Genomic DNA, 24881 nt, shown 5'->3' with positions numbered 1-24881 from the left:
CAGCCCTGTGCCGTTTATGGATGAGCTCTGAACGAAGACTTACGTTCGTGCGGAAATTCCACACAGGCTTGGGTTTTCTCTGCACACTTAGAAAACTTGGCAAGCTCTGTAGAAAATTCCTGAACACAAATATACACTCATAGCCTGTCTAACAATACAATTTTAACAAGAGAAAACACGAAAAATATGCTCAAACTACCAAGATTCTTCACCACACACAATTAGGCACATGATGACAACATAATGTCCATGAGAAAATCACAACAAACGCATCTAAGAATCAAGATACCAACACTTAAAGCCTTATTCATGCAAACACTAAACTAAAAGCTAGAAAAACACTAAAGACTTGGGTTATCTCATAAGAAGTGCTTGTTTAAAGTCACTTAGCTTGACGTACCTCTTCTTACCTCACAGGGGTTCATAAATGAAGGTTTCCCTCTTACCCATGACTTGGAAGCATGATGAACATAGTCTCTTGAAGGTAGAGGGAGAGTTGTCGAGCTTGGTACCACCTAACAAGGGTTTGTCAATGTTGTTCCATTCTTACACATCCTCAACAGCCTTAGGGTGTTTCTTGTGGTGTTTCCTCACCCTCTTCATCTTCCGGAGCATCTTCTTCATAATCCTCGGGTTAGATGGTACTTCTTCCTCTAGACCAAGCATCATTACTTCTTTGCTATCCACCTCTTGGTCTAGCAACCCCTCATACGGGTTTAGATTCAACATTTCTAGCACATATTCATCTATTAGTTCATCGGTAGAATCAAGAAAATAGAGAGTATCATCAAAGTCAAGAGAATATCACATGGCTTTGGCAAGTCGGTATGTGAGCTTTTCTTCTCCAACCCTTAAAGTCAACTCCCCGCCATCCATGTTGATTAATGCGTTGGAAGTGCGTAAGAATGGCCTCCCAAGTATCAAAGGAACATCTACATCTTCATCGACATCCAATACTATGAAGTCTATATTAAATATGTACTTGTCCAACTTAACAAGCACATCTTCAATGATGCCCCTCGGATGTCTCACCGTTCGGTCCACCAATTCCAATATCATCCGAGTGGGACTAGGCTCTCCCAAACCTAGTATCTGAAATAAAGAATACGACATGACATTGATACTAGCCCCTGAATCCGAGAATACCATCTCTTTACCGAAATTGCCAATGTGATATGGTATCACAAAGCTTCCGGGGGCTTTCTTCCTGTTCGGCATATTTTTTTGCAACACCGTTGAATAAGAGGCATCTAAGCTGACCGATGCACTCTCTTCTAATTTCCTCTTGTTGGTAAAAGTTCTTTCAAGAACTTAGCATATTGTGGCATTTGAGACAATGCCTCTACAAAAAGAATGTTGATGTGTAATTGCTTAAATAGACCCAAGAACTCCTTGTATTGCTCATCAATTTAGTCGTTCTTCAATCATGAAGGATAAGGGATTATTGGCTTGTAAGGTGGGGGTGCTACCTCTTTTTTTTTGTTGTCTTTCTCCTGAACCTCCATGACTTCGGGTGCTTTAACATTGGTCTTCTCACTTGGAAGCCTACTGTCAAACTCATGACCACTTCTCAAATTGATCGCCTTCACATATTCTCTTGGATTAGTCTCAGTATTGCTTGGCAAGATTTCTTGTGGTCTTTGCAACCGAGACTTCGCAATTTGGCCCACTTGATTTTCTAAATTATGCAATGAGGTGGTGTAGTTGCGAAGTGTAGCCTCGACCGATTGGAACCGTGTATATCTGATGATTACACAAATCAGGTCAAAGCTTTATCTGTATCGGACATCCGGGTCTCCAAGCCTGAAACTCTATTCTCCATGTTCAGGGCTTGTTGTTATTAAAAACCCGGTGGTGCGGTGGCTGACAATGCCCATGCATGTGACCCGCAAGTGCACGAGTTTGTCGAGTAATAAATCCCAGGTGAGTAGGGTATCGTATCCACAGGGAGTAGGGAATAAAAACACTTAAATTGCTAGTTAACCACATGAAAGTGAACAATGTTAGTGTCGATAAAATGTAATGTGAACAAAGATAATAGAACAAGAATGAGATGCTCAAGTAAGTGAGAGGTACACAGTCAGTGGGTTATGTAAATCCTTAAGTACACGGTCCCAAATCTAAGGTCAACCGTGACTAACTCTACACTATGTCCTGGTAGAGAAATCACTCAGTCCCACACCTCACACTGTGTATAGTTGCATGGAGTTCTAAGGCATCCAAGTGATAAACCCTCTTCCTATGTATAGATCTAACCCTTTGGTCCAGGCGAAAGGCCTCTTGTCACATTTAAGACCCAGACACTAGAGTCACTTCAACGCTTCACTCTATTGCTCACGCAACTAAGCCCTAGCGGAGTTCATCCTCTAGAACTTCACTCTATTGTGACCGCAAAGAACTCAAGGAAATGAAGGTAGGATAAATCACACCGGAGAGGAAAGGGGACGCTCCGCTGCCTCTCGACTCACCCTCTCAACCCTCTCTAATCAAGCAATGTCTAACAATCGTAGTGTGTCACTCATCTATAACGAATACCAAGATGGACTCTCAACCCAAGTGTCACTCTAAGGGAGAAATCATTCAAGAAGCATTCAAGATTGGAACTCAATTGAAACATCAATTAAGGAAAGCATAATAAAAGATCAATGAAACAATAATATCCTACAGTTTACAAAATCCAAGTATCCACTAGGGGGTTTAGCTCTCCATGGAGCACAATACAATCAACAATGAAATCGAAAGTAAAAACAAGTGTTCCATTGGAAAACCCCCTCGGTATTCGTGTCGATGGTCTTGTGGAGTAGACAAGTCTTCTCCAAAGATCCCCTTGCCCTGCCTAAGGCATACTTCGCCAGATTGATGCCGACGAAAGCTCCCCCAATATCTTTCTTCCAAGTGGAGCGCGGTGTTGAAATCCTTATAACCACTCCAAACTAATTCCAAAAGCTTCTCTAAACCCTAGCCGATGGCCTCTTGAAAGATGGTTGAAAGTTGGAGAACAGGGGAAGGAAGATCCCAAATATCGGGTGAATCGCTGTTTAAATAGGGCTGGAATCGAGAATCCACATGCCCTTGTGGGATTTTTCCCACATGTTTATGGAATTTCCACACGGGCGTGGGGAATTTCTGTACACCCATGTGGATTCTCTGAAATCCTGTTTTCGGCCACCTGTGAATAGTAATTACTATAGTACTTGTGACTGCTTTTGTTATTAATGCACAAGTCAGGATACGTAAATGTGACTGCCTTTGTGCCCGTCGAACTCATTTTAGTGACTTGAATTCATGGAGGTTGGCACACATTCACGTATCTTGGAGACTTACTTATGTCTTCCCGATGGTTCCTTCCAAGATTCCACTAAATAATCCATTTACGATCTACTTTTGGCTTCTTTTCTCAATACTTAGTTTCACAACCCTACATGCGCAAAAGAACACAAATCCACATGTATTAGTGCTTATAAGGATTGCATTGGTTTGTTATTACATTACCCACATAGTCAACTTGCTTAACGGATGGTGTACCACCAACGACTGTCATGTAATCGGATGGGGCATGTCCCCCTTCACATCCATCACAACTCGTTATGGCCACCAATCTCGAAGAAGTTAGGGTCTCTAACTTCTTACACAATGCCTCCACTTGGGCCACCAATGATGTAACCGCATTAATCTCATGGATGCCGGCCACTTTCTTCTTCTCCATAGCATTCCATTGGTAGTTGTTGATCCCCATTTCTTCAATTAATTGTCGGGCTTCTCCAAGGGTCTTGCTACCTAAGGTACCTCATGCCGCTACATCAAGTAACTTTCTTATAGTTGGGTTTAAACCATTGTAAAAAGTCTGAATGATCATCCACTCTGGAAACCCATGATGAGGACATTTTCGCAGGAGTTCCTTGAACCTTTCCCATGTCTCGAATAGAGACTCCAATTCCATTTGTACAAAAGATGAGATCTCATTCCTAAGCTTTGCAGATTTTCTGGGAGAGAAATAATGGGCAAGAAAAGCTTCTACCAATCTCCTCCCATGTAGTGATTGATGCTCTAGGTAATGGGTATAGCCACTGCTTCGCTCTCCCCTTTAAAGAAATGGGAAGGCTCTCAACTTGATAGCATGTAATACCATTGATCTTGAGCATATCACATACTTCCAAGAAATCAAAAAGAAATTGATCAAATTGGTTCAAAGGATTAATATTATAGAAATCCACACGATCGTGTGCAAATTCCACACGCTTGTGTGGATCCTCGTGGTGTGAACACTGCGCGGCCGCATGACAAAAAAATCCAAAAATACACCTTAACATCATTTCTAAACTCTTTGTAGACATGCATAGACCATATAATCACAAAAACGAACCAACATTCACCATTTTAATCAATTAAAATCAAGTGTGGTGAAGAAGAAAAGAGAAAAAGGATTTACTGACGAGATGAAGATTAAAATGTCAAAAACGGTTGGAAAACTCAAGCAAAACCTCCTGAAAATAACGGTGTGAAGTCGGGTGAGTGATTGAGAGTGTTCTTTGAATGTTTAGGAGAGAGAACATAAAGAAGCAAAAAGAAGTTTATAGAAAACCCGTATCTCTTGGATTTATGTGCATCCACACGGGCGTGCAGAAATTAACCACGCCTGTGGAACTCCACAGGGGAGATTCATAGGGGCAGACACACAGTGTGCTCTTGGTATAGAACACTTTGTCTCTGAACGTAACCACATTGGCTTGTGGAAATTCCCCATGCCGTGTGCCCGACCCACAGGGCACCCACATGCCCCTGTGGCTTCTCTATCTAACTGAGAAAAAGTTCTAAGTGTTTTCCACGCCCGTGGGGAAATTCCGCACGGGCGTGTGGATCTTCACAGGTTTCTTCACAAGAGCACTCACACGCCCCTGTATCTTTTTGGGATGGAGGAGAATTCTCTGCAGAGATCCACACGAGTGTGTGGAAATTACCCATGCCCGTGTGTATGTCACAGGGTCAGACTCAAAAGGGCGTAGACACATGTACTTGTGTCTTCTCGAGATAAATCTCTAAGTCTCTACAGAGAAACACACACCCATATGGAATCAACACATGGGCGTGGGACCATGACAATGTCATTCACAGGGGAAAATGCACGCCCTTGTGCCATCCCGAGATGAGCTCTGAATGAAAACTCACGTCCGTGTGGAATTTCCACATGGCCGTGTGTCTTTCTAGATGACTTAGAAAAATCAGCATGCTATGCCAAAAATTCTTGGATGTGTATACACATTCAAAGCCTGTTCTTTCTTCTTGTTCGGCATATTCTTTTGCAAAACTGCCGAACAAGAGGCATCTAAGATCACCGATGAACTCTCTTCCAACTTCCTCTTGTAAGTCAAAAGATCCTTCAAGAACCTAGCATACCGAGGCATTTGAGACGATGGCTCCAAAATAGGAATGTTGATGTGCAATTGCTTGAATAGACCCAAGAACTTCTTGTATTGCTCATCATTTTAGTCATTCTTCAATCTTGAAGGATAAGGGATTCTTGGCTTGTAAGGTGGTGGTGCCACCTCCTTCTCCTTGTTAGTTCTCTTCTCAACCTTCAGGACCTCGGGTGCCTCACCATTGGTCTTCTCACTTGGAAGCCTACCTTCAACCTCACGATCGCTTCTCAAAGTGATCACCTTCACATGTTCTCTCGGATTGGTTTCAGTGGTACTAGTTAAGTTTCCTTGTGGCCTCTCCGATAACGACTTCACAATTTGACCCACTTGATTATCTATATTGTCTAATGACGTGGTGTGGTTACGAATTGTAGCTTCAACTGATTAGAACCTTGTATCCGATGATTGAACAAATCTGGTCAAAGCTTTCTTTAAGTCGGTTATTCAGGTCTCCAAGCCTGAAACTCAGTTCTCCATGTTTGGGGCTTGTTGTTGTTATTGGAAACCCGGTAGTTCCATGCCTTTTTGTTGCTATAAGGATTGCCTTGGTTTGTTATTGAATTACCCACAAAGTCAACTTGCTCAATAGAGAATGTGCCACCAGTAGAGATCTGGCAATCTGACGGCATATGTGATAAGTGGTTGTGTGTTAAGAATGTGAAGTGTATTTTCTTACGATGAGTATTACTTTTATCAGGTTTAAGCGCTAATACATATATATTTTGTGTTCTTTTGCGGATTTAGGGTTGTAAAGCTGAGTATTAAGAAAATAAGCCACAAGTAGATCGTGAATATACTATTTATTAGAATATTGGAAGGAACAAACACGAAGACACAAGTAGGGCTCTAAGATACGTGAATGTGTATCAACCTCCATTTATTCAAGTCATTACAATGAGTTGAAAAGGGAACTAAGGCAGTCATATTTGTGTATCCCGACTTGTGCATTGATAGCAAGATCTTCACCAATGAGGCCTTTGATTGAAGAAAAGTTACGATCTATGCCATAAACATGTGCCCATTTATGTTGCCTCGATAAAAAGTGTGGAATTTGGAGTGTTTAGGCAGAGTACTATAACAGGTTATTACAACAAATTGTTGTAGCAATGTACTGTATAAGTTACTGTTCATAGCCGCCAAAAATCAGGTTTCTAGAGAATCCTCAAGGGCGTGTGGAAATTCCCCATGCCCGTGTGGAAATTCCATAGGCCCGTGTGGAGAAACCATAGGGTCGTGTGGATGCCCGATTCTAGCCCTATTTAAGCTTCAATTCAGCCCGATTTTTAGGAATCTTGCACCCTTCTCTCCAACTTTTCTCCATCTTTTGAGAGACCGTCGGCTAGGGTTTTGAGAGGCTTTTGGCAAGTCTTTGGAGTGGTCCTGCAGATTCGACACCGCACTTCTCTTGGAATAAGGTTATTGGGGAAGCTTTCATCGACACCGATCCGGCGAGGTGTGCCCTAGGCCGGACAAGTGACCTTTGCAGAAGAAGAGGCTAGTCCGCAAGACCATCGACACGAATACTGAGGCGGTTTTCCTATGGATTACTTGTTTTTAATTTCAATTTCTTTATTGATTGTATCTTGCTCCATGGAGAGCTAAACCCCCTAGTGGATACTTGAATTTTGTAAACCCTAGGATGTTATTATTTCATTGACCTTTTATTATGTTTTCCCTAATTGATGTTTTAAATTGAGTTCCAATCTTGAATGCTTGTTGCATGATTTCCCCCTTAGAGTGACACTAGGGTTGAGTGTCCATCTTGGTAGCCTTTGTGGATGAGTGACACACCATGAGGGTCAGACAATGCTAGATTGGAGAGGGTTGAGAGGGTGAGTCGAGAGGTAGCACAACATCCCCTTTCCCCTTCAGTGTGATTTATCTTACCTCAATTTCTTATAGTTCTTTGTGGTCACAATAGAGTGAAGTACTCAAAGATGAATTCCACTGGGGCTTAGTTGCGCTAGCTACAGAGTGAAGCGTTGAAGTGATTTTAGTATCTGGGCTTTATTATGACTAGGGGTCTTTCGCTTGGACCAAAGGGTTAGATCTATACATAGGATAGGGTTTATCACTTTGAATACCTAGAACATCATGCAACTTTATACAGTGTGATGTATTGAGACTAGTGATTTCTCCAACGGGACACAGTGTAGAGTTAGTCACGGTTGACCTTAGGTTTGCGACCGTGTACTTTAGGATTTCCACGACTCATTAAACATTATTTAGGAAGTATAATAGTAGGTCTTGGACTTGATACATTAGTCCTAGGAGGAGTATTGTCTGAGTTCCCCACTTCTATCGATTACCTTTCCCCTCACTTACTTGTGCCTCTCATTCTTGTTTCTTTTATTTCTGTTTAAATGATATCTTATCAACACAATCATTATTCATTTCCAATTGGTTAAGTAGCAATTTTAGTACTTTTATTCCCTTACTCCCTGTGGATACGATACCCCACTCATTTGGGATTTATTACTTTGACAAACCCGTGCACTTGTGGGTCACACGCAAGGGGTGTTGTCAATATGTGAACCCCCACAACCATCACAACTTGTGACTGTGGCTTGATAAGTGCTTGTGTGATAAGAATGTAAAGTGTTTTTTACTTATGATGAGCATTAATTTTATTGGGTTTTAACACTAATATATGTGTATTTATGTTACTTTCATGCATATAGGTTTGTGAAGCCGAATCTTAGAGAAAGAAGCCATTGTAGATCGTGAGTGCACCATTTGGAGGAAATCTTGGGAAGGTTCAAATGTGATGACATAAGTCGGGTTCAAGATGCTAGAATGTGTGCCAACCACCTTGTATTCAAGCTAGCACAATAATTTGGAGGGGCACAAAGGTAGTCACATTCTAAGTATTCCAGCTTGTGCATGTGTAACAAGATCTCCACCAATGCGACCGTTTATTGAATAAGCAAAGCGATCTACGAAGTAAACGTGTGCTCGTTTATGTTACCTCGATGAAAGCATGTTTTCGGGAGTGTTTCGGATCGCACTATAGCAGGGACACCGTAGCAATACCATAGAAAATATTGTAGCAGGTACTGTTCAAAGCCGGCCGATGGAGTTTGCTAGAGAAGCCTTATGGGCATGTGGAAATTCCACACGCCCGTGTGTTAATTCCACAAGCCCATGTGGAATATCCACAGGGTCGTGTGGATTCCCGATTCCAGCCATTTAAAAGCCGTTTTCAACCCCAATTTTAGCATTCTTTTCTCCATCTTTTCCCCAACATAAGAGAGGGTTGTGGCAAGGGTTTTGAGACGCATTGGCTAGGGATTGTGAGAGGTTCTACAGCTCTGATATTGCGCTCTGTTTGGAAGAAGGTTAGTGGGTGAACTTTCATCGGCATTGATCTAGCGAGGTGTATCCTAGGCCGGACAAAGGGACCTTTGGATGAGTAGAGGACTCTCCACAAGACCATTGTCACCACTATTGGGGGGTTTTCTATTGATTTATTGCTTTTACATTCGATTTCATTGATTGTAATTAGTTCTATGGAGAGCTAAACCCCTTTGTGGGTACTTGGATTGTGAACCCTAGGATGTATTCGTTTCATCGAACCTTGTTATTATGCCATCATTAATTGATATTTTTATTGAGTTCCAATCTTGAATGCATTGATTGTATGAATACACCCTTAGAGTGACACTCGGGTTGAGAGTTCTTGTTGGTAACCCTTGTGAGTGAGTGACACACCACGAGAGTTAGACAAAGCTAGATTGGAGAGGGTTGAGAGGGTGAGTCGAGAGGTAGCGGAGCGTCCCCTTACCCCTCTGATGTGATTTATTCTACCTCAAATTCCTCGAGTTCTTTGCGGTCATAGTAGAGTGAATGGGCTAAGGGATGACCTTCCTCTGGGGCTTAGTTGCGAGTGCAATGGAGTGAAGCGTTGAAGTGATTTTAGCATCTAGGGCTTAGTTGTGGCTAGGGACCTTCCGCCTTGACCAAAGGTTAGGTCTACATATAGGAATAGGATTTATCACTTGGAATCCCTAGAACTCATTGCAATTCTATATGAGTGCGAGTTTGAGAGATTGTTCAATTTCTCCTCCGGGACATGTATAGAGTTAGGCATGGTTGACCTTAGATTTGGGACCATGTATTAAAGGATCAACACGACTCATTAATGCATTAGTTCAGAAGCATAATAGAGGGTTTTTGCATTTGAAACGGTTCTCCTAGGCGGATCAATATCCTAGTGCCCCATTTATATCGATTGTCTTACCTCTCCTTTACTTGTGCTCTCTCTCTCTTCTCTCTTTTACTTTTGTTTGCATTACATCTTGTCACACAAATCATTATTCATATTTCACTTAGTTAAGAAACAATTTAAGTATTTTTACTCCCTACTCCCTGAGGATACGATACCCACTCACCGGGGATTTTATTACTTCGTCAAACACGTGCACTTGCAGGATATACGCAAGGTGTGTTGTCAAGTTTTTGGAGCCGTTGCTAGGTACTAGGCGTTTAGAGATACTTTGCACTTTGTTTTCTTAGCTATTCATTTATTCATTCTACTTCACATCTTCTTTTCTGTCATTGTTTTGATTTGTTTTCCTTCTTTTTGTGTAGCTCAAGGTTCATGACCCGAGGGAACCCCTCAATATTGATTGAAGAATATCCCAAGCTCAAACATATATTTAGAAGAAAAGGGAAAGAACCTGTGCAAGAATAGTCTAATCTAGCTGATTTGGAAATTGAAGGGTCAGATAATATAGCGGAACAAAATGAGCAACACATGATATTATCCAATTATGCAGACCTTCAGTATTGGGGACACAATCGAGTATTGTGCGTCCCCCAATTATAGTTCAGAACTTCAAGCTGAAGCCGTCATTCATCCACATGTTGCAGCAATCCACACAGTTCAATGGTTTGGCCGATGACGATCCAAACAGTCATATAAAGAACTTTCTCAAGGTGTGTGATATGCTCAAGATAAAAGGGGTGATGGATAATGCCATCATGTTGGGAGCCTTCCCATTTTCCTTAAAGGGGAGAGTGAAGCAATGGCTACACTCATTACCTAGAGCATCAATTACCACATGGGAGGAGATGGTAGAAACTTTTCTTGCCCGTTATTTCGCTCCCAAAAAATCTTCAAAGCTTAGGAATGAGATCTCATCCTTTATACAGTTGGAATTGGAGTCTCTATTTGAGATGTGGACAAGGTTCAAGGAGCTCTTGAGAAAGTGCCCATAAGACGGATTCCCGGAGTGGATGATTGTTCAGACCTTTTACAATTGGTTGAATCCGAGAATAATGCAACTCTTGGATGCGATAGCAGGAGGTACCTTATGTAGCAAGACCCCCGGTGAGGCCCGTCAACTAATTGAAGAAATGGGGTTAAATAGTTACCAATGGAATGCCAGGGAGAAGAAGAAGGTGGCTGGACTTCATGAGATAGATGGAGTAACTTCATTGGCGGCTCATGTGGAATCATTGAGTAAGAAGTTAGATGTTCTAACTTCGAATAGAGTGGCGGCCGTGACTACTTGTACCGGGTGTGGTGGGGGATATGCTCCCTCTGATTACCCGATCTCCATTGGTGATACATCTTCGGTTGAGAATGTTGATTTTGTGGGTAATGCGATGAGGAATCAAGAGAATCCATACAACGACACCTACAATCCAGGTTTGAAGAATCATAACAATTTCTCATGGAGTAACCAAGTTCCACAAAAGGCCATGGGGCCACTGGGTTTCCAACAACAACAAGGCCCAAACATAGAGAACTGAGTTTCCGGTTTGGAGACCCGAATGACCGATTTGGAGAAGGACTTGACTAGATTTGTGCAATAATCGGATACAAGGTTTCAATCAGTTGAGGCTACAATTCGCAACCACACAGCTTCTTTGCACAACCGTGAGAATCAAGTGGTGCAAATTGCGAAGTCTCTATCGGAGAGACCACAAGGAAGCTTGCCAAGCAATACCGAAACCAATCCTAGAGAGCATGTGAAGGCGATTACTTTGAGAATTGATCGTGAGGTTGAAGGTAGGTTTCCAAATGAGAAGCCCAATGAACATGCACCCGATGTCATAGAGGTTGAAGAGGGAACAAGCAAAGAGAAGGAGGTGGCACCCCTCATCTTTCAAGCCAAGAATCCCCTATTCCTCTAGGTTGATGAATGACTAATCTGATGAACAGTATAAGAAGTTCCTGATTTTGTTCAAGTAACTCTACATCAATATTCCTTTTGTTGAGGCATTGTATTAAATGCCTAAGTATGCAAAATTCATGAAGGGTTTGTTGACTAACAACAGGAAGTTAGAGGAGAGTGCTTCAGTGATCTTAGATGCTTCTTGCTTAGTGGTTTTGTAAAAGAATATGCGAACAAGAGGAAAGACCTGGGAAGCTTCATCATTCTGTGCAACATTGGCAATTTAGGTGAAAAAATGGTATTGGCGGACTCAGAGGCTAGTATCAACATCATGACATACACTTTTTTTCATAAGCTAGGCTAGGCCTACTCAGATGACTTTCCAATTGGCGGACCGAACGGTGAGACATCCGAGGGGTATCATCGAAGATGTGCTTGTCAAGATGGACAAGTACATATTTCTTGTAGATTTTGTGGTGCTAGACGTCGATGAGGATGCGGATGTACCCTTGATACTTGGGAGGCCTTTCTTGTGGACTTCCAAGGCATTGATTGACAAGGATGATGGGGAGCTAACTTTGAGAGTTGGAGATCAAAAGCTCACATACCGCCTTGCTGAAGCCATGCGCCATTCTCTTGATTTTGATGATATTTTGTATTTTCTAGACAATACTGATGAGATTGTTGATGAATATATGCAGGAAATGTTTAATTTGGACCCCTATGAGGGTTTGTTCGACCAAGAGAAGGAAAATCAAGAAGTAATGATGCTTGGCTAGATGGAAGAAGTACCGTCTACTCCTGGGATCCTGAAGAAGGTGCTTCGGAAGATGAAGAGAGTTAGGAGACACCACTGGAAACGCTCTAATGTTGTTGGGAGATGTGCGTGAACTGAACAAGTTGGATGAACCATTGCTAGGTGGTCCCAAGCCCGATAACTCTCCCTCTACCTCTAAGAGACTTTCTTTGTCATGCTTTCAAGCCATGGGTAAGAGGGCAACATTCGTCTATGAGCCCCCGCGAGGTAAGGACAAGGTACATCAAGCTTAGTGACGTAAAACAAGCACATCTTGGGAGATAACCCAAGTGTTTACTGTTTTTCTTCTTAGTTATTAGTTTAGTTTTGCATGAATAACTTGTTGAGAGTTGGTGTCTTGATTTTTAGATGCTTCTATTGTGTATTGTATTGTGGATTTTAATGTCATTGTATGTTTTCATGAGGATTTGGTGAAGTTTATGTCGCTTGAGCTTGTTTTTAATGTTTTCCGCTGGTGTATTTTGTATAAAAGCGCAAGCTCTGAATGTGTAGGCATGTTCAGAAGCGTGGACTCGTCCCTGTGGGCGAACTTATGAAAAACGTGGGTGACTTCCGTGAGGATTTTTGCAGCGGGTGACTTCCGCAAGGGCGTGTGTTTTCCTACAGAGAGGTGACAAATTATTCCGAGAGCACACAGGAGCGTGGACTCGTCCCTGTGGGTGAACTTATGAAAAACGCACGGGTGTGGGAATTTTCTGCACGCCTGTGCGGATCACTGCAGACGAGATCTCTCAATCCCAAGAAGACACGGGAGCGTGCGGTCGCCCCTGTGAGTTGGGCCTGTGGATGTCCGTGCCAGTACGGAATTTCCGCAAGGGCGTGCGAAACACTTAGCGATTCTTCTCGGTTAGACAGAGAAGCCACAGGGACGTGCTGCTGCCTCTTTGGGTCGGACGCACGGGCGTAGGTATTTTCCGCACGCCCGTGCGGATGCATTCAAAGGTAGTGAGGGTTTTCCCGAGAGCACACAAGGGCGTACATCAGCCCCTGTGAAGCTCTCCTGTGGAGGCGCACGGGTGTGAGTAATTTCCACACGCCCGTGTGGATGCACAGAAGTCCAAGAGATGCGAGTTTTTTCTTTAAAATCTTTGTGAATTCTCATCTTTCTTCACTTCCAACCATCCGAAAACCACTCTAGATCAGTTTCTTGGCCTCTCACCGCTAGTTTAGAGGGTTTTGTAGAAAATTTTCACGCTGAATTCAAAGTGTTCATACCCATTTCATCGGTAAACCTCTTAATTTCTCATCTATTTGCCATTTCTTTTTTTAGTGGATTAAATGTCTTGAGTTTCACTAGTTTGCACTTTATAATGGTTTGTGCATGTTTAGAAAGCGTTTAAACGTGGCTGAAGGTTATATTTTTGGAGAATTGACTTGGAACCGTGCGGTTTCCCACCGCATAGATCCACACAGGCGTGGGTAATTTCCATAGGCCCGTGTGGAATTCTGCAGTATGTTGTTTTTGAGCTTATTTGATCGTATGGCACCGCACTCAAAGAGGCAAGAAGGGAAACGCCCTAGAAAAACCTTTCACCCAAGTTGGGACATATTGAATTCTCAAATCCCGAGCATCGGGCTCATTTTGAGCGGTTATCGGGACTTAGGTTTGGCCAATTCCGGTTCATGGACTCGAGTGTGCTAATTGGGGTCCAGCGTGGTGATGAATTAGTCATGGAACTTGACACGTTGATGGCCGTGGGAAGCTGGAGAAGATTATTGTCTATACGAGAGCTAGTTTTCCGGCCACTAACACTGGAGGTGATGGTATTTTTTGATTTTGCGCAGGCGTATATGAGTTTTAACATCACTGATGGCATACAGTTTAGAGCATTCGGACGTCAATTTGCCATGAGTGTCACAGAGTTTTCGGTTCGCATGGGCTTGTATGACGAGATATACATAGAAACCATGGAGTATGGATACTCGCCAACAGATTACATTGTCACCTTGACACCACAGCAGGCATACAAGGTCTTGTACGGGCAGGGGCAACATGAACCGGGAGTATCCAAGGCACATGTTTGTCTCGGCTGAGCTACAGGTATTTATTCACCGTCATTAGCGGATTTGTAGATGGTCGAGGTGATAACACTAGTGTTTTGAGCAAACAGGGGTTACTTTATCTGTATCACATGGTTAGGTCCATGCCCATTCATCTGGGGCACATTGTGTTAGATTACATGCAATACCTGGGCCAGAGCGGGAGAGTGGGAGTATTATTTGCTGGTCCCTACATTACTAGACTTATTCTGGGGATGGGTCTCGGTGATGCTTTTCGGGATACCGATCAGACAGTTATTCCTACTCCCCTTGGACGCGATATTCTCAGGATGATAGGAGTGCTGTGCAGATATGGGTCAGGAGCTTACATTTTGGCCACTTCTACCACTGAGAGCGCCGAGGGTGGTAGGGATGCGGCGGAGGATTTTGTACCGATGGTGACCGAGACCGCAGAGCGCGCGATTACCCCTTCTCGAGCCCATGAGTGTATTGAGAGGCTCGAGAGCACTGTGAGTGTCTTGCGGTCTAAGATCATCGAGATTCGAGCGATATAGTCAGCACAGTATACCGATACAATTACCCGTTTTGACTTCTTACGGTAGCTATTGATGAGCAGATCTCCAATCCGTCTAGCACCATTATCACTGACAAGGTCCCCATGCGTATATCCGGCAAGTGCACGGGTTTGTCGAAGTAATAATCCCTGGTGAGTGGGTATGAAATCCACAGGGAGTAGGGAATAAAAATACTTAATTTGATTCTTAGCTATGTAAAAGATCAATTATAATGAGTATGACAATGATTCAATTTTCAACAATAAAAGCAACATGTAAGAGAGCAAAAGTAAAGAAGGAGGGTAAGGCAATCAATAAAGATGGGGTACACGGATAATGCTCCGCCTAGGATAATTGTTTCAAGTGCAAGAACCCTCTATTATGCTTCCTAATCAATGCAATGATGAGTCATGGAAATCCTTAATTACGTAGTCCCAAATCTAATGTCAACTATGCCTAACTATATACATGTCCCAGAGGAGAAATCGAATAATCTCAACACCTCGCACTCGCATAGAGTTGTAATGAGCTCTAGGGATTCCAAGTGATAAATCTCTTCCTTATTATAGACCTAACCCTTTGGTCCAGGTGGAAGGTCCCTAACCACAATTGAGCCCTAGATACTAAGATCACCTCAACGCTTCACTCCGTTGCACGCGCAACTAAGCCCCAGCGGAAGTTCATCCCTTAGACCATTCACTCTATTATGATCGCAAAGAACTCAAGGAACGGAGGTAGAATCTATCACGCCGGAGGGGAAAGAGGACGCACATGTACCTCTCGACTCACCCTCTCAACCCTCTTTAACCTAACTTTGGCTAACGCTCGTGGTGTGTCACTCACTCACAAGGTTACCAACAAGAACTCTCAACCCTAGTGTCACTCTAGGGGAAATGTTCATACAATCAAGCGTTCAAGGTTGGAACTCACAATAAACATCAATTTATTGAAAGCATAATAAAGAGGTTCAAAGAAACAAATATATCTTAGGGTTCACAATACCCGAGTACCCGGTAGGGGTTTAGCTCTCCATGGAGCTAAGTACAATCAAAGAAATAGAATGTAAAAGCAATGAATCCATAAAGAAACCCCACTCGATAGTCGTGTCGATGGTCTTGTGGAAAGTTCTCTACTCGTCGTCCAAGGATTCCCTCGTCCGGTATAGGATACGCCTCCATGTAAAGCTCCCCTACCAACCTTCTACCTACGGAATGATGATGTCAGAGCCATAGAACCTCTCCAAAACCTTTGCCAATATCCCTCGAAACCCTAGCGGAAGCCCTCTCTCAAGTTGGGGAAAAGATGGAGAAAAGAATACTAAAATCGGGGCTGATTCGGCTTTTAAATAAGGCTGGAATCGGGTGACTACACGGTCGTGGATGCTTCACGCGCCCGTGGGGAATTTCCACACTAGCATGGATAATTTTCACACGCCCATGTGGATCCTCTGAACTCCTGTTTCCTTGGCCGACTATGAACAGTGCTCCTACAGTACTTTCGACCGTGTTGCTATAGTGCTCTGCTACATTATCCGGCCTGAATAGCTTCCCGAATCCATACTTTCATCGGAGTAATGCAAACGGGCACACGTTCATGTCGTGGATCACTTGCATCTTCAATGATAGGCACGTTGGTAAAGCTCTTGTTCTATGTGCATAAGTCGGAATGCCCGAGTGTGACTGTCTTTGTGCCCCTCGGAATGGATGTGCCAACTCGAATACGAGGAGGTTATCACACACTCTAGAATCTCACATCGACCCTTGTCTTCGCGTTTGAACCTTAGCAAGATTTCCTCCAAAATTGGTGCATTATAATCCACATTGGCTACTTTCCTTCATACTTGGCCTCACAACCCTACCTGCATAAAAGTAACATAAAAACACATATATTAGTGTAAAACCTGAGAAAAGTAATGCTCAACATAAGGAATGAACGCTTCGCATCCATATCGCACAAGCACTTATCAAACTCTCCCACACTTAAGCTTTTTCTTGTCCTTAAGCAAAAATTAAAACGTTATGTGCATCAATGAAGAAAATATTGGAAGTGTTTGGCCTTAGGTTCACACTAGTTAAAAACTTGAATAAAAAAGGACAACAAACCCGAAATCGTGAAAGTGTGTGGATTCACTCAAGTCAACCCAAGGTATACTCCTCAAAGCTCTAAATATAAGTGACTTATTTATCTACACAAGTGACAACAATTTCAAAGATGGTAGTAGCTTCATACATCCTCTAAGGTAGCCCTTTCCAAAGCGGCCGCTAAGGTGGCTTTCACACTTTCGAGGTGATAGCTCTTTCGACCGGAGTGGTAGCTTTCACTCATCCTATGAGATAGGTCTTTCTCTCATTAGGGCATAGCTAGTATCCGACTTATGAGAGTAGCTTCGTACTTCATAGGCGGTAGCTCTTTCCACCCAACAAGAACAAATAAACAATAAAACTTTTTTTCTTTTTTCTTTTTTCTTTTTTTTAAACACAAGAAACAACTATAATTAGTCCCTCTAACATCAAACTTGAGTTTTCAAATAGAGTTTAACAAGTGAGTAGTGCACTAAGTGTAAATCGGGAAAAAATTCCTAGAAATTCAAGCAAACACTAGAGCATGAAAAATATTCAATGTTAAAAAATTCTCCTAAACTCAAGAATACAATCCTTGCAACTAAGGTGAACCGCCATTGGCTATGTGAGCATATAACAATCAAGAACAATAGAAAAGATGTACATTGTCCTCAATGTACACATGCATGCTCACTCAAAATGTATATCATTCAAAAGCAAATGTGGAAGAAGCAATCAAAACAATACTCCCCTGACTCCTAGTGTTGCGTTTGATGAAGCTAATTCCATGGGAGTAGTGTCCCAGACGGGTTGAGAGGCTCACACGGGCAAGTGTCTCAGCACCTTGGTCGTACCCATGACTAATTCTAAATTCCCAAGAAGACAAGACCATTTGCACGCTTACACTAGGGGGTTCAGTGAAGCTCAACAAAAACAAAATAAATCGAGTGTATATGAAAGATAAAGCAATGAATACAACTCGATGATGCAAAATGAACATAAACTCAGAAGAAGAATCCTTTCTAAGTAAACAAGTCTAAAATAAAATGCAAAGAAAGTAAAAGAAAGGAAGAGTCAAATGTCGGTGTTGCGCTCGGGCGCCGGTGCTGCTGCTGCTGCTGGTGAAGCACATGGTGTGTCTACCGGTGTCGGGGTAGGGGATGAGGGTGCCGGAGGAACTAATGGGCCTGAGGAGTCCTCGGTCGTAAGACAAATGATGAGGCGACGTCGCGCTCTAAGATCTGCTGTAATACATCAAAACGTGCCATGAACTCTGTGTACTGAGTGTCCTACGTATCCCTAATCTCTGCAATCTCGGCTCGAGCCTCAGTTACCTCAGCCCGTATCACCCCCAAAAGCGCTCTCGAGCCTCTCAAAACAATCATAAGCTCGAGATGGTGAAAATATACGCACAGGGGGTGGCTCCTCTGCTACTGGAGGTACCTCGGTCTCCATCGGGGCTGGCTAAGATTCGGGAGTGGGTTGAGATGCCCCAGCTTTATCACCATCATCCTTAGCTATCTCTGGAGCTAGTTGCACTAAAGCAAAAACCCCGATCCGAAACCTGTGGATCATGCCCATCAGCCTCATCGTCTCTAGACTCAGGGAAGCAGGTATACTCGTCTTCTCCGCCCCGCGAATTGAATCCAAGAGACCCATGCCCAACACTAATCTCGTAATGTAGGAGCCTAAGAAGATCACTCCCAGTCTAGCATAATGCCCATGATGCGTAAAGTACTCTGCCATGATATGCCCTAAGTGAATCGGTACGCGCTGCATCATCGAGTATAAGTACAGTAGCTCCAGACGTCTCAGAACACCAGTGCTGTCACCATGGCCATTGACCGACCTACTCATGATGGCATGTACATATCCGTATGCAGGTCGAGAAAGGCAAGTGGCCTTGGACACACCCGGCTTGTACTGACCCTGACCACATAACAATCTGTAAGCTCTCTGTGGGGTCAAGGTTCTAGGATAATCAGTCGGTAACTGTGCGTACTCCTCCATATCTGTGAAAGTCTCCTCATACAAGCCAAGTAGTACTGAAAACTGAGTGATGCTCAAGGTATGGTGGTGTCCAAATACTCTGAACTGAATGGTATCCAAATTATCGAACCTCGCGTATAATCTATCAAACTCGAATGATGATAGTACCTCCAATGCAAACTCTCGGATGGCTGGCTCTCTGATCGTCAATAACTGTCGCCAACCACCTACTGAAACGAGATCCTCTACCTCATCAGCGACCTCATCTCGCTGCTGTAGATCTCGCAGTATAGTTGTGTCCAGGAATCGAGTCTGCCCGATTTAAAGTTTTGACAAGCGCTCATAGCGAACCTGATGCTCTGGAATTGCAAATCTTATACCCTCAGGCTCAGTAGATAACTCACGTGGCCTCTTATCTGCTTGCTTCTTCGGTCGAAGTGCCATAATCTGCAAAATTTGAAACGAAATCGATCAAACAAGTTGAGAGACTATTACTGCAAAAAAATCCACACGTGGGTCGTAGAATTTTCCACACGCCCGTGTGAAACCACGAGGCGTGAAAACCGCACGGCCGTGCTACCAAAATCTAAAAAATACAACGTAAAAATGCTTCTAGCTTCATTCTAAACATGAATCATCGCTCTAATTGAAGAAATGAAGCATTATTAACCAAATTAATCGATGGAAACCATGAATTGGCAAAGAAATTGATAAATAGGGCTTACCGATGAGATGGGATAAGAAAATAGAGAACCGGCCGGGAAAAACTCGCAAAAAGTCTACCAAATTGGTGCTAGGAGGTCGGAGGATGATGGGAGAGTGTTTTCAACCGAATAGAGGTCGTGAAGAGAGTGAGAAATGATTTCTCTTTAAAAAAGATCCACGACCCTTGGCATTCTGTGCATCGACACGGGCGTGTGGTAATAATCCATGCCCGTGTGCTTCATTACAAAAGAGCCACAGGGGCGCATGCACGCCCCTGTGCACTCTCGGGAAAACACTTCTTTGACTCGGACTGCTCTCGCACGGGCGTGTGCAAAATATCCACGCCCGTGCATCCGACCCACAGGGGAAGACGCACGCCCCTATGGCTTCTCTGGACATCCGAGAAAAATACCAAGTGTTATACACGCCCGTGCGAAAATTCTACACGGGCTTGGACATTCACATGCCCAATTCACAGGAGCAACTGCACGCCCTTGTGTTTTCTCAGGATGGAGAGAACTGCTCTGCAGAGTTTCACACGGGCGTGTGGAAATTACCCACGCCCGTGCATGGTTCACAAGGTTGCCCACAGGGGCGAGTCCACGCCCCTGTGTGCTCTCGGGAAAATCTGCCCAACTCTGCAGGAATCCACACGCCCTTACGGAAATTACATACGGGCGTGTGACAGTCGCATGGTCGTTCACAGAGATAGGCGCACGCCCCTGTGCCTTCTCTGGATGAGCTCTCATTACACACTTACGAGCGTGTGGAAATTCCACACGCCCGTGTGTTTTCTCTGGATAACTTAGAAAAATCTGCAGGCTTTGCAAAACATTTCTGAACATGTTTACACACTCAGAGCCTAATAGATTAAGACACCAACACTTAACAATTTATTCATGCAAACAACTAAACTAAAAGCTAAGAAAACAGTAAACACTTGTGTTGCCTGCCAAGAAGCGCTTGTTTAATGTCACTTAGCTTGACGTATCTTGTCTTACCTCACGGAGGTTCATTAATGAAAGTTACCCTCTTACCCATGGCTTTGAAGCATGATGTGCAAAGTCTCTTGAGGGTAGAGTGTGTATTATCGGGCTTCGGACCACCTAGCAATGGTTCATCCAACATTTTTGGCTCATGTATGTCTCCAACAGCCTTGGAGCATTTCCGGTGGTGTATTCTAGCCCTCTTCATTCTCCGGAGCACCTTCTTTTAAGATCCCCGTGGTAGATGGTACTTCATCCGTCGACCCAAGCATCATTACATCTTCATGTCCCTCCTCTTGGTCGAACAAACCTTCATACGGATCCGGAATGAACATTTCCTGTATGTATTCATCAACAAGCTCATCAGTAGTGTCTAGAAAGTATAAAGTATCATCAAAATCAAGAGAATGCCGCATGGTTTCAGCAAGGCGGTATGTGAGCTTGTCATCTCCAACTCTCAGTGTAAGTTCTCCGCATCCATGTCAATCAATGCTTTGGATGTCCGCAAAAACTTTCTCCCAAGTATCAAGGGTACATCTGCATCCTCATCGACGTCTAGCACTACAAAGTCAACCGGAAAAATGTACTTATCCACCTTAACAAGCACGTATTCGATGATGCCTCTCGGGTGTCGCACCATTCGGTCCGCCAACTGTAAAGTCATCCGAGTAGTCCTAGGCTCTCCCAAGCCTACCTTTTGGAAGAAGGTGTATGGCATGACGTTGATACTTGCCCCTGAATCTTCCAATGCCATTTCCTCACCTAAGTTGCCAATGTTACACGTAATGATGAAGCTTCCCGGGTCTTTCTTCTTGTTCGGCATGTTCTTTTGCAACACTGCCGAGCATGAAGCATCTAAAACCATTGAAGCACTCTCCTCCAACTTCCTCTTGTTGTTCAACAAGTCTTTCACGAACTTCGCATACTTAGGCATTTAAGCTAATGCCTCAACAAAAGGAATATTGATGTGGAGTTGCTTGAACAAACCCAGGAACTTCTTATATTGTTCATCCCCTTGGTCATTTTTCAATCTAGAGGGATAAGGGATTCTTGGCTTGAAAAGTGGGGGTGCCATCTCTTTCTCTTTGCTTGTCCCCTCTTCAACCTCTATAACCTCGAGTGCATGTTCTTTTGGCTTCTCACTCGGAAGCCTACCTTCAACCTCATGACCACTTCTCAAAGTGATCGCCTTCACATGCTCTCTAGGGTTGGTTTCTGTGTTGCTTGGTAAACTTCCATTTGGCCTTTCGGAGAGAGACTTCGCAATTTGCCCCACTTGATTTTCAAGGTTATGTAAAGAGGCGGTGTGGTTGCGAAGTGTAGACTCACCTGATTCAAACCTTGTATTTGCAAATTGTATGAATCTAGTCAAGTGCTTCTCTAAGTCTGTCATTCAGGTTTCCAAACCTGAGACTCTGTTTTCAACTTGGGGGGCTTGTTGTTGTTGGAAACTCGGTGGTCCCATGGCCTTTTGTGGTGCTTGATTACTCCATGAAAAGTTGGGATGATTCTTCCAACCTGAATTGTAGGTATTGCTATATGGATTTCCTTGAGGTCTCATGCCATTTCCTACAAAATCAACATTTTCCACTGAAGAAACATCTCCAATAGAGATCGGGCAATCGGAGGGATTATGTCCTCCACCACAACCGGCGCAATTAGTCACGACCGCCACTCTATTTGAAGTTAAGTGATCTAACTTCTTACTCAAATTCTCTACTTGGGCCCCCAATGAAGTTACCGCATTAATTTCATGGAGACCGGCCACCTTTTTCTTCTCCCTAACATTCCATTGGTAGCTATTTAACCCCATTTCTTCAATCAATTGACGGGCCTTATCGGGGGTCTTGCTACATAAGGTACCTCCTGCTGTCGCATCCAAGAGTTGCCTTATACTCGGGTTCAAACCATTGTAAAAGGTTTGAACAATCATCCACTCCGGGAATCCGTGTTGCTGGCACTTTCTCAGGAGCTCCTTGAACCTTTCCCACACCTCGAATAGAGACTCCAATTCAAACTGAACAAAGGATGAGATCTCATTCCTAAGCTTTGCTGATTTTCCGGGAGGAAAGTAACGGGCTAGAAAAGCTTCTACCATCTCCTCCCAAGTAGTAATCGATGCTCTAGGTATTGAGTGTAGCCACTGTTTCACTCTCCCCTTTAGGGAAAATGGGAAGGCTCTCAATTTGATGGCATCATCTGTAACCCCATTTATCTTCAGCATGTCGCACACCTCGAGAAAGCTCTCTATATAACTATTTGGATCCTCATCGGCCAAACCGTTGAATTGTGCGGACTGCTGCAACATATGGATGAATGCCGGCTTCAGCTCAAAATTCTGAGCTGTAATCGGGGGACGCATAATAATCGACTGTGTCCGAAATACTAAAGGTCTGGCATAATCGGATAGTGTTCGCTGTTGCTCATACTGTCTTGCCATGTTTTCAGATTCTTCTACTTCAAAGTCAGCTGAATTAGACTGTTCTTGTATAGGTTCTTTCCCTTTTTTTCTAAGTGTGCGTTCAAGCTCAAGATCTCCTTCAATCAATATTGAGGGATTCCCTCGGGTCATAAGCTGGAGCTGCACCAAAAAAAAGAAAAACAAAATCAGAATGTTGATAGAATAAGAAGATATGAAACAGAACATATGGTGAAATAGCTAAGAAAACAAAGTGCAAAGTATCTCTAAACGCTTAGCTCCACGGCAACGGTGCCAAAAATTTGACAAGGTCCCCTTGCTTATATCCCGCAAGTGCACGGGTTTAACGAAGTAATAATCCTGGGTGAGCCGGTATCGAATCCACAGGGAGTAGGGAATAAAAATACTTAATTGGATTCTTAGCTATGTAAAAGATCAATGATAATGAGTGTGACAATGATTCAATTCTCAACAATAAAAGCGACAAGTAAGAGAGCAAAAGTAAAGAAGGGGGTAAGGCAATCGATAAAGATGGGGTACCCGGATAATTCTCCGCCTAGGATAATTGTTTCAAGTGCAAGAACCTCTATTATGCTTCCTAATCAATGCAATGATGAGTCGTGGAAATCCTTAATTACATAGTCCCAAATCTAAGGTCAACTATGGCTAACTCTATACATGTCCTAGAGGAGAAATCGAACAATCTCAACACCTCGCACTCGCATAGAGTTGCAATGAGCTCTATGGATTCCAAGTGATAAATCTTTTCCTTATTATAGACCTAACCCTTTGGTCCAGGTGGAAGGTCCCTAACCACAATTGAGCCCTAGATACTAAGATCACCTCAACGCTTCACTCCGTTGCATGCGCAACTAATCCCCAGCAGAAGTTCATCCCTTAGACCATTCACTCTTTTATGACCGCAAAGAACTCAAGGAACGGAGGTAGAATCTATCATGCCAGAGGATAAAGGGGATGCTCATGTACCTCTCGACTCACACTCTCAACGCTCTCCAACCTAGCTTTGTCAAACGCTCGTGGTGTGTCACTCACTCACAAGGTTACCAACAAGAACTCTTAACCCTATTGTCACTCTAGTGGAAATGTTCATACAATCAAGCATTCAAGGTTGGAACTCACAATAAACATTAATTTATTGAAAGCATAATAAAGAGGTTCAAAGAAACAAATATATCCTACGGTTCACAATACCCGAGTACCCACTAGGGGTTTAGCACTCCATGGAGCTAAGTAAAATCAAAGAAATAGAATGTAAAAGCAATGAATCCATAAAGAAACCCCCTCGATAGTTGTATCAATGGTCTTGTGGAAAGTCCTCTACAAGTCGTCCAAGGATTCCCTCGTCCTGTATAGGATACGCCTCCACGGAAGCTCCCCTACCAACCTTCTTCCTAAGGAATGACGATGTCGGAACCGTAGAACCTCTCCAAAACCTTGGCCAATACCCCTCGAAACCCTAGCCGAAGCCCTCTCTCAAGTTGGGGAAAAGATGGAGAAAAGAATACTAAAATCGGGGTTGATTCGGCTTTTAACTAGGGCTGGAATCGGGCGACTACACGGGCGTGGATGTTTCACGTGTCCGTGGGGAATTTCCACACGGGCGTGGATAATTTCCACACGCCCGTGTGGATCCTCTGAACTCCTGTTTTCTCGGCCAATTGTGAACAGTGCTGGTACAGTATTTTCTGCCGTGTTGCTACAGTGCTCTGCTACATTATCCAGCCTGAATAGCTTCCCGAATCCATACTTTCATCGGAGTAACGCAAACGGGCACACGTTCACGTCGTGCA

General features: G+C 43.4%; 2 non-coding genes across 2 annotated transcripts; both read left to right on the top strand.

Annotated features, from left to right (window-relative positions):
- The first annotated feature begins 3866 nt into the window (after positions 1 to 3866).
- On the top strand, positions 3867 to 3973 carry LOC120267402. The gene has a single exon (XR_005538453.1). It is a non-coding gene; the product is annotated as a small nucleolar RNA R71 (small nucleolar RNA).
- An 18621-nt stretch (positions 3974 to 22594) lies between these two features.
- Positions 22595 to 22701, top strand: LOC120267679. The gene has a single exon (XR_005538528.1). It is a non-coding gene; the product is annotated as a small nucleolar RNA R71 (small nucleolar RNA).
- The last annotated feature ends 2180 nt before the right edge of the window (positions 22702 to 24881 follow it).

Source organism: Dioscorea cayenensis, chromosome 1 (assembly GCF_009730915.1).
Source record: "Dioscorea cayenensis subsp. rotundata cultivar TDr96_F1 chromosome 1, TDr96_F1_v2_PseudoChromosome.rev07_lg8_w22 25.fasta, whole genome shotgun sequence".
Classification (NCBI taxonomy): domain Eukaryota; kingdom Viridiplantae; phylum Streptophyta; class Magnoliopsida; order Dioscoreales; family Dioscoreaceae; genus Dioscorea; species Dioscorea cayenensis.
This window is presented reverse-complemented; position numbering and strand designations above follow the sequence as displayed.